Here is an 11,340-nt window from a genome sequence, read left to right on the forward strand (position 1 = left end):
GTCCCTCCAATGGGGTCCCAAGAATGCCTCACTCTGTCTCTCACATCTTCATCTGCCTCTCTGTCCTCTTCATCAGGGAAGTGTGACTGAGAGATACAGGAAGCCTTAGGTGCTGGTGGCAGTGGCTGTAGGTCTTGCTGCTAGAGCTGCTGATGCCGGTGCTGGTGGTGAACCCAGCCCCCTCTCCTGTTACACAGTTTGGTTTTCCTCCAGTGTGCCAACTGCAGGTGAAGGTCGGAAGCTCTGGTTCCCACCATCGTGTCTGCACCCAGACCATCTCCGCATACCAGCATTGTACCTTCAGCACTTAGACTCAAATTAGGGTCCAAGACAGAATGGTGTCTGAAATAGCTAATTCAATTCTGGACAGACAGTTAAGCAAGTAAGAGCCCTACAGACAGGAAGGGGAAATAGATGAGCAGGGGTATGTGTGTGTGTGTGTGGGGGGGGCTCCTTGGGTAGCTCCTGTGTCTGATAGTGTCAGCCTCTCAGGCGCTTGGCCTGGCTCCAGCACGGGAGGAGGGAGCTGCAGCTTGCTCCCAGTTTATACAGTTCAATCTTTCAGTGGCTGTGGGTGTCATGAAGTAGCAGATAATGAAACAGACAGAATAAAGTATCCAGCAAAGAAGAATGGTTTGGAATCTTACCAGGAGAAAAGCAGACCCTGGAGTAAAAAGTAACATGCTCCTTGAGTCATGCATCAGCTGTGACTGTGACAAAAGGCTTCCCCAAAGATAAGGACAGAACACTTAGCAGTTATTTGAAATAGTGATTTATAGCATAGAGACCTGACACAGTCCCCTGCAGCTCAAGGTCTTGCTTCCTAGGTCTCTTGGAACACCGATGCACTCAGGCAATGCCATGAGAAAGGCAGAGATAGGAAACTGTTCTCAGAAGGACTCACCCAAGACCCAAAGGGCCCATGGAGCACACAGACAGCATTTGTGGTATGGCTAGAGGACAGGCAGTGTCCATCGATTCCAGGAAAGCTCCGGGGCAGCAATATTTTCTTCCTGTATTTCCATTGCTGGTGTTTCTATTAACCTCTGCTGAGCACAGAGCACTGCAAGAGAGCACCATAGAGACAGAACGGAAGTCCCGCCTCTCCTAACGTTTCCAGGAGGTTCTGGGGGATCTGGGAAATGTTTCAGTCAAGGTTCCTGGAAAACATCAGCACTAATTAGGCTTTCTCCAGGAAGGCTCACATGCTCATGTGTAGCCTAGGTGAGGGGCGCTAAGGTAGCATGGGCTTTAGCAGCAGAGGTGCTGCAGTGTGCCCAATGGGAACCCTAGAAGAATATCAGTGAAGGAAGGCCAACTTGAGACAACAGTAGCCCCAGGCCAGCTCCGGGACTATGCTTGGGTCTCTGATACCTGAAGCAAAAGTCTTGGTGGGTACTATCTTTTGAGTCTGTTCTGTGGAAGAAATCAAGCTGCACATAATTACACTCACCCAAAATAAAGCATTTAAACATTCCCATTGTTGGTTCAGAAGTACACATGGAATTCTTGAGGCCAGCCTGTCAATCGGCCTCTAGACCAGCCATTCTCAACCTGTGGGTTTTGACCTCTTTGGAGGTTGAACCACCCTTTCACAGGGGTTAAGTATCATAATATCCTGCATATCAGATATTTACATTACAATTTATAACACTAGCAGAATTACAGTTATGGAGTAGCAATGGAATAATTTTATAGTTGGGGGTCACCATGACAAGAGGAACTGTAAAGGTTCACAGTATTAGGAAGGTTGGCGATCACTGCTTTAGACCTAGATAACATTGATAATGTGATCAACCAAGGAAGACTAGAGATGAGAACCCAACCTCGTATTGCAGAGGCAGCAGGGGAAGGTGGGTCAGAGTCTAGTCAACTGTCAGGCGAGGTAGTCTTCATGTCTCTCATCTTTACCCATCTTTCTTCCCGTCTACACCTCTCCCTTCTGTGTTTGATACTCAAGTCATTCTTGCAGGCCTCCCTGTTCTCTTCATGTCCTGTGTCATTCCCACCTCCCCCCTCGTTCTTTCCTTTTTGCCTTTTCTTCTCTAAAGTGTACAGACCAGCCAGATTTGCAGGATGTTTGTGCCTCAGTGTCCTGAGAATTGGGGCTGCTCTGTTATCTGATGGCATGTCTTTGTTTTAGTGTCCTCTACTTCCTAACACTATCAGTGCTCAAGGGGTGATGGTTGCACAGTTGACTCACCATTATCAGAGTGAGTCTCCCACTGGGTGTGACGGTGTTACAAGGGAAGACATTAGTTGTGGGAATGCTTTGAAGCCTAAGTTGTTGTTGGTTTCTCCAAAGAGGGTTTCTTTTAGCTGGGAGCTGTGGCTGGTTTTTCTTGTCCCACCAGGTCCTGCTGCTGCTTTAGCCCCAAATAAACACCCAAAGACTTATATTAATTATTAAACTGTTGGCCAATGGCTAGGGCTCCTCATTGGATAGCTCTGTCTTAATTGTTAACCCATTTCCATTAATCTAAGTATTACTGCATGGTCTTATCTTATTGGAGATGGGTCCAGACCTGTTACTCCTTCCTTGGTTACATGGTGTCTTCTTGCGGTCTGTCTCTGCTTACCTTTCCCAGAATTCTCCTCATTTCCTAGTCCCACTATCTTCCTGTCTCTATTGACCAAACAGTGTTTTACTCATCAACCAATAAGAGAAACACATTTACAGAAGGACATCTCCTATCAGTTAACCTATGGGATAGGAATTGCACCAGTACTGTTTATGTTCTCAGCTTGGGATCTTGGAGGATTGAGCAGGAACTAAGTTAGATCCCTAAACCTGCTTAAGAACTGGCTCAGCAAATATTCTTAGGCAAGGTAGAGTGTTTATGTTTATTTATTTGTTTGGTCTTAGTGTTTTACCATTTTACTTAAAGGAGAGGTAAAAACTACAAGATTCCTATCTGTCCATCTTTGTGTGACAGCCTTCAGAATGCTAGTCTAAATAGAACTCTCTGGCCTATCATTTTTGTCCCCTCTCTTTTTTCATGTGGCTCTGTGTCTTAATCTGCAATTAAAAATCAAGGTTGTAAGTCCAGGTGGATTGAGAGACACCCTTGGGGCATTCTGACGCATGGGGCCTGTCATAGTAGGTTTGTCCAGTGTAGTCTGAACCAATACTATCCAAATCATAGCTTCCTTAATACTCAAAACAAGCCATCTGGAAGATCTGGGGTGGCCAATCCCACTCTGACTGGAAGAAGAAAGTGAGATAAAGCTGCCTAGGATGGCATTTGCTCCAATGAAGCCAGTGTACCTGAGAGCCAAAACTACCTCAAAGAAATCACAGCTGTTCTGACCTCATCAGGGATGGAGACTACCTGATGTGTGTGTCAGCAGCTCTCGAAGTATTTTTATCTCACATCTGCCTTCCTTCACAATCCTCCCCAGCATTTCTGGCTAAGAAAGACAGAACAAAGAGGATCCTGGGAAGTTTGGTTCTGTGCCTTAGGGGAGGCCATGCCTGTAAGCCTGTAGACCACTAGCAGAGCTCTGTGTCAATAGAGCCAGAGGCCCTTTAACTCTCAGATCATGCATAACTGTGTGTTTAAAATGCAATGAGTAGTGCCTTTGAAATGGAAGAGAAATTAAGGAATGTTGATAGGTCTGCTTTTGCTGTTCTCTGCCAAACGAGTCTGATGAAATTTAATCCTAAATTTATTGGTGGGTTTGCAATTGTCACTAGTCTGCAAGGCAATGTCCCTTGGGTCAAGAAAAACTGAGAAGCTCATTGCAGACATCTTGATGTTTTTGTTCTCAGACTCAAGGAAGCGCCCACTCTTACAACCTTCTAAATGGACTAGAGTTCCATTTGCTTGGTTTATGAAGGGTCTCTTGGAGCTAAAAGCATTGGGGGCAGATTGGTTAATTATGCACACTGTGCTTAGAGACAGCCAGTTCTCTTTTCTACTTCTCTCAGTTATTTGGACTTCCTAGAAACAAACTCTGAAAAAACAAAACAGTACAGTACATATTACATTAAATGCTTAAAGTAAACTTCCCACTTGCTTGAGTAAAGGAACCAGAGCCCCACTGTGTATCCAAACCCTCCAGGACTCACAGGCCTGAGTCTGCTGAGCAGTAAGAACAGACTCTAAGTAAGACCTAGAAAAGATAAGAAAATTCACTTACGGTAGGAAACAGGTTTTAGGTGCCTTCTGCACATTTTCTCGACTTAAATACCAAACTAAGCAGATATTTCAAGTTTATTATCATCTCACTGACTTTTCTGGAAGTATTTCTGTTTTCCAAGTTCTGATGTCTGATACTGAGGCATTTAAGAGTGCAACACTTTTAGATTGATTTTTCAGTGTCTTATTTCAAAACTGAAGCTTATGTGTATAGTAATAATAACAACAGGATGTCAGGTTCCATGGGCACATGCTAAAGAGTGGTATAGCTTCATCTGCTGGTAGATTTATTTTTAGTTTTCCAGGGACCCTCCCAATGATTTCCAGAGTGGCTGCACAAGTCTGCAATCTCAGCACCAGTGAATGGCTGTTCCTCTTTCTCCACAACCTTCCTGGCCCTGGATGTCAGTTCTTTTGTTGATCTTAGCCATTCTCACCAATGTGAGATGAAGGAAGAATTGTTTCAATTTGCATCTCCCTGCTAGCTAAGGTAGATGAATAAGTTTTGAGGTATCTCACATCCTATTTTAGTTTTGATTGAGAACTGTCTGTTTACATCCCTTGCCCATCCTTAAATTGGATCATTTGTTTACTTGAGTCTCTGTTACCTGAGTTCTTTGTTGTGTTCTGGATATTAATCCTCTGTCAGATATATAGCTGGCATAGATTCTCTCCCACTCCGAGTTTCTTCTCCACTTAGTCAGCTGTGTCCTTAGCTATACAGTAGACATTAGTTTTAGGAGGCCCCTGTTGTGGGACATCCACCAGAAAAGACTGCTTGGACATGGATTTAAGCAATAAAAGTATTACCCAGCCGGCGCCTATACTGCCCCAGGAATCCCAGTGCAGCACCAAGCTTTTTGGGGGGTGAGCTTGTTTTTTCCTTCTTTTTATTTATTCTTTGTGTCTTTCACATCATGCATCTCCACCCCATTCATTTCTCCATCCCTTCATATCTACTCTGTACCCTTGCAACATCCCCCCTACAAAATGAAATAAAACAAAATTTAAGAGAAAGAAAAAAAGAGAAGGAAAAAGTCAATCTGATCATGGAAGCTGTTGGGAACCAGCAACTGCTGACCCTGCCCCTGACGATGGGCGGGACGCTCGTGGCCGTGTCATCGCTATGAAAGACTTTACCTGGCTGCTCAAGCTTTACCTGGCTGCACAGAAGACTCAGTTACACAGGCGCAAGCCCCCCTTTTAAAGCAAGTGTGCCAAGCGTGCCCCTCTCTCTTGCCCTCTCTCTCTGGCCTTCTCTCTCTTGCCTTCTCTCCATTCTTTCTGTCTTTCTCTTTTTTTTTTTCTTTCTCTCCCCTGCTTTCAGTTGGCCACCAGCTACCCCCCTTTCTCTCCCTTCTCTCAATAAACTCCACATGGGCACTGAGTCTTGTGTTTGTGTTTCATAGGCAATAATTATAGCAAATCAACAACAGAAGCTACAGTGTGTGACACCGTGAGTCATGTAGTAAATCCCCTTTTACCCATATACCTTTACTTGCAAGTGTTCATAGCAAAGAGTCATTGGTTTGGTCCCAGGTCTCTGGTTTCTGCTACACTATTGATGCTGGGCTCTCACTAGGCTTCCTCTTGGATATCCTTTTGTTGTCCTTGTGTCATGGAGATCCTGCAGCTTTGGGTCCCAAGGACCAGTCCCTTCACAAACTCCAACTGATCATGGATGGGGTGAATGTTGGGGTGGACCAACTCATAACCCTGGTTCTGAGCCTGGGTAGTTGCAGGATTGCTCAGCTCAGGGTGAACTTTTAAGCACAGGAATGATGTTCTGGGTTGATGTACTTCAGTTAACAAGAACAATTAACCAGAAACAGAACTATAGAAGTAAACAAGTAAGGTTAGTACATTTAGAGACTTTCCCAGAACTATGGATTTGAATGGATTAGGTCTTTTTTAGTTTTGGCAGGTGGTGCTGTCTACAGGCTTTTATGCTTTATGACCTGAGTGGTATTTCTATCATGGAGTCAGTTGTGCTAAGGTCTGGGGCCCTATTGCAGTCCCACTTTTCAAGTGTTAATCTGAATTCCTGGTTAAATGGAGTCCTATTCAGAAAGTTCTTTCTTGCACCTATACCTATGTCTTAGACTGCCTGTGTTCTAGCACTTTGAAGTTTTCCAGTTCTAAATTGATGACTTTGATCCACTTAGAGTGATATCTGTGCCTGGTGATAGATATTTTTCTCATTCATTCCTCTACGTGTGCGCATCCAGTTTTCACAGCACCCTTTGTTGAAGATGTTCTCTATGATTTGACCTCTTTGTTAAGTATTAAGTGGCTGAAGTCAGTGTACTCATGTTTGAGTCTTTGGTTATGTCCCATTGATCTACATGTCTGGTGTGTGTGTGTGTGTTTTGTTTTATTTTATTTTTTGCCATATAGTGTTTTTTAATAACTGGTTCTGGAATATCTCTTGAAGTATGAATGGCTCTCTCCAGCATTATTCTTTTTTGCTCAGAATTGCTTTGACTGCTGGGGTTCTTTTTAGTTTTACATAAATTTTAGGATGGATTTTTCTATTTCTGTGAAGAATGTTTAGGTATTTTGTTTGGTATTGCATTTAATATGTAAATTATTTTTGGTAGGATGGTCATTTCCACAATATTCTACTCATCTATGAACTTGGGGTGTCTTTCATTTTCCTGGTGTCTTCCTCAATTTCTTTCTTCACAAATTTGAAGTTTTCATTGTACTTCCTTAGTTAGATTTGTTCCCAGAATATTTTATTGTTTTTGATGCTGTTGTAAATGGGATTACAACAGCAATGACCCCAGGTGTGGGTGGTGCATGATTTCCTCCTATGCCTAGCCCATCCCCTGGCTTGTGTATATAAACCCGTTACCCTCTGTAATAAACAGCAGCTGCTTCCTCTTCACTTCTCGTGGTGGTCTCTGAAGTGTTTCAGTACCAACACCCTCCGCCATCTCTCTACTCTGGCCACACGGGCGTGGCAGCTATGGCAAGTTCTTACAGAACTCTATTGTGAAGGAGTGGGGATAGTCGACAGCCCTATCTTTTTCTTACTAAAATGGAGCTCCTTCTACTCTTTCTTCATTTAGAATGATGCTGGCTGTGGGTTTGTCACATAAGCCTTTATCACGTGAAGGTGTGTTCTCTCCAGTCCTACACTCTCGAGAACTTTTACCATGAAGGCATGGCAGATTTTGTTAAAGACCCTCTCTATTGATGTTTAATAAGGATCAGGAGAAACAAATAGGCTGAATAGATGTTTATTCAGAGAGAAATAACTCACAACATAGACAGATGAACCCCAGCAGGTTCCTGGTTCCAAGGATGCCTTTGGATGTTCTCCTGTCCCCATGCTGCCAGCAAGAGAGCTCTCAGAGCCCCCTCCTCAGCCTTAGTTCCCCCATGTCACGTCTGGCCCTGTCTCCACCACCCAATGGGCGTGGTCTATGCCACAGGTGCGGACAAGGTGAATATCTCACTACACCTCTCTGCATCTATTGACATATTCATGTGATTTTGGTCTTTAATTCTATTTATATGATTTGTTGAATTAATTTGATTATATATCTTGAACCATCCCTATATTTCTCAGATACTTGCTCAGCAATTTCATTGCCAAACCATTCTCAGCAGCTAGGAAATGGAAACAACCTAAATCTTTTTCAATTGACGAATGGATAGTGAAAATGTGATAGACAGACAGATAGATAGATAGAGATAGAGATATATGCAACAGCGGACTCTTTAGCTGCAAATGAAAATGAAATTTGCAGGTAAATAGATGGGCCTAGGAAAGATTATATTGAGTGAAGTAACTCAGACCCAGAAAGACAACATGTGATGCCATGTCCTCTCATTTATGGTTTCTAGATACAAATCTTCACATGTGAATATATAACCTGCAGAAAGCAGGACAGTACAAATGGACAATGGAGGTGGGGCTAGAGAGAGAAATCACATAATACCATTGATATGAAGGTGGAAATAGAAAAATGGGAGGGTTCAAGCTGGGGAGGGGAAGGGAGTTCAACACAGAAGGAGAATAAGGGAAGAGAGACAACATCAAGGTTAATGGATTGGATAAAGCATCAAAGAATCATATTATTTTATTATTCCCTAAATACATATACTATATGTTTTAAGATATACATCTTAAATGAAGTTATGTAACTTGGGCTGGCAATGCTCCCCATAAGAATCATAGACTGGGAGCCTCTTGGGAACTGGGGACTGTGCATGGGGAAGCCTATCCCAGGGAACCAGCCCATCCAGAGCCTGCCAACATCCTAGTCCAGCCTCCACCCACTGGAAGAGAAGAGTTATTGGAGTCTTGGACCTGCTTGCACCAAACAGAAGAGAACCTTGGTCCCATACCCACCAGGAGAGGGAGAGACCCCACCAGTATGCATTGGAAGAAGAGATGGATAGACAACAGTATAAGAACACAGTCACAACAGAAACATCAATATGATGCCACTAGAGTCTAGCAACTTCACATACCAGCAAGCCCTGAACTTCCCAACACAGATGAAGCAGAAGAGAACAACCCTAAAAACAACTTCATGAAGATGATAGAGACCCTAGAAGAGGAAATGAGAAAAGCCTTTAAACAAATGGAAGAAATAAACAAACCAAAAATTGCAAGAAACAATTCAAACATCACAAGGATTGAAAGCTGATATAGAGACAATTAAAAACAAACAAACAAACAAAAACCACAGTCTGAGGGAATTCTGGAAAGAAAAAATGTGGGTAAATGATCAGGAACTGCAGATGCAAGCATAACCAACAGAATATAAGAGATGGAAGAGAGAATCTCAGGCGTTGAAGGTACACTAGGAAAAATAGATTCATTGACCAAAGAACATCATAAGACCAACAAATCCCTGACACAAAATATCCAGGAAATATGGGACACCTTGAAAAGGCCAAACCTAAGAATAATAGGTATAGAAGAAGGTGAAAAAACCCAATTGAACAGTGCAGAAAGTATATTCAACAAAATCATAGAAGAAAACTTTCCCAATCTAAAGAAAGACATGCCAATGAAAGTACAAGAAGCTTACAGAACATCAAATAGAGTGGACCACAAAGAAAAAGTTCCCTCACTATGTAATAATCAAAATACCTAACATACAGAATAAAGAAAGAATATTAAGAGCAGCAAAGGAAAAAGGTCAAGTAATATATAAAGGCAAACGTATCAGAATTACATCTGACTTCTCCATGGAAACTCTGAAGGCCAGGAGATCTTGGATAGATATTTTACCAGCACTTAGAGACCACAGATGCTAGTCCAGACTAGATGGAGAAACCAATATATAACATGACAAAACCAGATTTAAACAATATATATCAACTAATCCAGCCCTACAGAAAGTTCTGGAAGGAAAACTCCAACCCAAGAAAGTTAACTACACCCACAAAAACATAGGCTATTGATAATCCCACTTCACCAACATCTAAAAGAAAAAAGAGGGGAAATACACATAGAATACCACCACCACCAACAAATTCAAAACAAACAAGAATTAACAATCAATGTCCTTAATTTCCCTCATATTAATGGTCTTAACTTGCCTATAAAAAGACACAGGCTAACAGAATTGATACGAGGACAGAATCCATCCTTCTGCTGCAAACAAGACACACACCTCAATCTCAAAGACATGCTACCTTAGAGTTAAGGGTTGGGAAATCCAAAGACTCTTCAGGTCACACTTTAAAACCCTTTACTTCACAAAATTTGAAAATTTAATGGAAATAGATAGTTTTCTGGATAAATCTCACTTACCAAAATTAAATCAAGAAAAGATAAGCAATTTAAATAGACCTATAACCCCTAATGAAATAGTAGCAGTCATCAAAACTCTCCCAACCAAAAAAAGCCCAAGGCCAGATTGTTTCAGTGCAGAATTCTACCAGAAATTCAAGGAAGAGCTAATACCAATACTCCTCAAATTGTTCTACACAATAGAAGCAGAACATTGCCAAACTCTTTTTACAAGGCTACAATTACCTTGGTACCCAAGCCACACAAAGGCACAACTGAGAAAGAGAACTACAGACCAATATCCCTCATGAACATTGATGAAAATTACTCAATAAAATACTGGCAAATCAAATCTAAGAACACGTCAGAGAAATCATCCACCATGACCAAGTAGGCTTCATCCCAGGGATGCAAGGATGGTTCAACATATGAAAATCCATCAATGTAATCCACCATATAAACAAAATGAAAATGAAAGACCACATGATCGTTTCACTAGGTGCTGAAAAAGCCTTTGACAAAATCCAACACCTCTTCATAACAAAGGTCTTGGAGAGATCAGGGATAACAGGAACATATCTAAACAAATAAAAGCAATATACAGTAAACCAATACCAACATCAAACTAAATGGAGGGAAACTCAGTGTGATTCCTCTAAAATCAGGAACAAGACAAGGCTGTCCACTCTCTCCATATCTCTTCAATATTGTACTTGAAGTTCTAGCTAGAGCAATAAGACAGCAGAAGGAGATCAAGGGGATACAAATTGGAAAGGAAGAAGTCAAACTCTCACTATTTGCAGATGATATGATAGTTTACATAAGTGACCTGAAAACTCTTCTAGGGAACTCCTACACCTGATAAACACCTTCAGCAAAGCAGCAGGATACAAGATTAACTCAAAAACATCAGTAGCCTTACAATATACAGATGGTAAAAGGGCTGAGAAAGAAATCAGAGAAACATCACCTTTTACAATAGCTACAAACAACATAAAATATCTTGAGGTAAAGCTAGCCAAACACGTGAAAGTCTTATATAATAAGAACTTGGAGTCTTTAAAGAAAGAAATTAAAGAAGATACCAGAAAATGGAAAGATCTCCCATGCTCTTGGATAGATAGGAGCAACATGGTAAAAATGACAATCTTGCCAAAAACAACCTACAGATTCAAGGCAATCCCCATCAAAATCCCAGCACAATCCTTGAAAGAATGATATTCAACTTTATATGGAAAAACAAAAGACCCAGGATAACCAAAACAACCCTATACAATAAAGGAACTTTGGAGACATCACAATCCCTGACATCAAACTCCATTATAGAGCTATAGTTCTGATAACAGCTTGGTATTGGTGCAAAAATAGACAGGTAGCCCAATGGAATCAAATTGAAAACCCTGATGTTAACCCACACAACTATGAACACTTGATTTTTGT

The 11,340-nt window shown here is 41.7% G+C and overlaps 1 pseudogene; it reads left to right on the forward strand.

Annotated features, from left to right (window-relative positions):
* Positions 1-5,349, forward strand: part of LOC127231705 (60S ribosomal protein L7-like) — a 31,333-nt pseudogene extending 25,984 nt beyond the window's left edge.
* The last annotated feature ends 5,991 nt before the right edge of the window (positions 5,350-11,340 follow it).

This window comes from Phodopus roborovskii, unplaced genomic scaffold, assembly GCF_943737965.1.
Source record: "Phodopus roborovskii unplaced genomic scaffold, PHOROB, whole genome shotgun sequence".
Taxonomy (NCBI): domain Eukaryota; kingdom Metazoa; phylum Chordata; class Mammalia; order Rodentia; family Cricetidae; genus Phodopus; species Phodopus roborovskii.